The sequence below is a fragment of the Chaetodon trifascialis genome, chromosome 2 (genome assembly GCF_039877785.1).
Source record: "Chaetodon trifascialis isolate fChaTrf1 chromosome 2, fChaTrf1.hap1, whole genome shotgun sequence".
In the NCBI taxonomy this organism is placed as follows: domain Eukaryota; kingdom Metazoa; phylum Chordata; class Actinopteri; order Chaetodontiformes; family Chaetodontidae; genus Chaetodon; species Chaetodon trifascialis.
Window position 1 is genome coordinate 4,915,019 of NC_092057.1, and position 2,115 is coordinate 4,917,133.

Genomic DNA, 2,115 nt, shown 5'->3' on the forward strand with positions numbered 1-2,115 from the left:
TCAGTTGTCTTTATTAAAAGAGGCACGCCTTTGTGTCTCAGACATCAGCAACAAACAGAAACCTGATCACATCTCGGATAGAAAACTGAGGCCAGATGGTGTCAGAAAGGATGAATCTTTGGAATCTACTGAGGCAGGTCTATAATTTCGGTTATAATACCCGTTTTCATGCTGCTCAAACAGTGTTTGTTGCACTGTGCTGGGTGTGTTACAACAGACTGAATCTGTGCTGGTCCGTGTCAGCAGTGCAGAGCGGCTCTGCGAGAAGAAAAGGCCGATAAAGTGCTCTGAAACATTCTTTTACCAGAGAGAAAGACTAAAATGGCTTTGATTGATACAAATATACATTTCTAAGACAGTTTTGTTAAAGTACAAACAGACCCCGCTGCATAATTTATTGACTGAATGGATTTAAATAGGAAGAAAAATACACAATCCTGATTTAAAAGCAAAGTTAAACACACTCCTTCGTCTTATTAGTTGGATTTTTTTTTGATCAGCCTCCTAGTTTCATCCCCTTTTCTTTCTCCTAAAAATGTGTTTACAGAAGTACGTTTACTTTTTGTTTAATCTAGCATTTCGTTATCTTTTCACAACTGAAAAACTCTGCTCTGCTTAATCAGTTCTAATCATTCTATTTAAAATTATAGATCTAATAAAACAAATTAGCTTCTAATTCCCTGGTAATTTCCACATTTTAACTGGATTTTAAACAGCATCTTTCTATCAGTTTGTAAATGTGGTGACTTTTGATTTTTGAAAGCAGCGTCAGTGTCTTCTGTGGAGTTAAATTAATGTGAGACAACGCATCAGAAATAACGCGACACAACAATTTATGCTGCACGTTTCCTTTACACCTCGAGACTGGACAGCTTCAACTTTACATTTCCTTTAAATCACTTTGAATTTAAACTTAAACTGTACATTGTTGTGTTACTCCTGAGTAAATCCATTCACAATCAGGCAATAATGTGAACTAAAATCAGAATTTAGGCACTAATTGAAACATATTTCTGTCCTGTAAATCAGTAGAGGCATGCTTTGTAACAAAAGACTTCTCATTTGAGTGACATCCCAACAACCGTGTGCAACATCTGGACTAAAATAAAGGCGATTTCCAGATGTTTGCTCTCGGTAACTTTACAATCAGAGATGGTTTTCAACAGATGCAAAACTACGACTTTCCCAGCAGTGAGACTTATCACAACTAAAACGACACCCAACAATCCCTAAATAGAAGATGATGACAAACCATAACAGCTAGCCTCGAGTATAATCTCCTTGAAAAAAAATATGGCAATAGAAACTCTCATAAAAGCTTAAATACCCCTTCCCAGTCTGAAAATATCCAAAACTTAATTATACCTAAAATATTCTTGATTTGCATAGTGTCCTCTGTCGTTAGAGCATTTTCTTACAATATGTACATCATAAAGCATCGCTGAAGTAAGGCAAATTAAATACAGCGTGAATAACTCTGGGTTTGGTGCTCTGATTTGAAGAACATGTGGAGCCCATTCATTAATCAACGAGTGCATTGGAGGAAAATTTGCTTCACCCAAAGACCATTTAAGAACGTGCATTAAAAAATCTCCTGAGGTACCATCGTGAATTAACAGAAAACAGCAGATCCAACACAAAGATTTCGTGGGGAAAAAAACACCACTTTGGAAAAGTGTAAAGACAAAAGTGACTGACCTGTCTTGACCAAAAAAAAGATGCAGTCACGTAACAGCTGCATAAAAACAGAGGACGCCGAGCGTGATGATGCCGGCCCTTCTGCCAGTAAAACCACATTTTAATGCTGCTTATTCAAACACGTCCTCCCCAAGCAGCTGAGGCTCCACGTGGAGCTCGAGCAAGGCGTGTAATCCCAGAAAGGCCACCTGAGTGTCGAACAGAACCATACATCTCGCTGTGGGTGCAGCTGGTTGTAGAAGACATTCAGAAAGAGGGCAGAACCCTGAAGTTCAGGTAAGGGCTAAGTGTCTTTGGTTGGTGGACCTGGAGCTCGCTCTTATGAGCATCGCCGGCTGGTGCTTCAGCAGACAGGTCTGGCTGAAAGCTTAGACCTTGTTCGCTACCAAAACCCTTTACAGAACTAAAAAGGTGAAA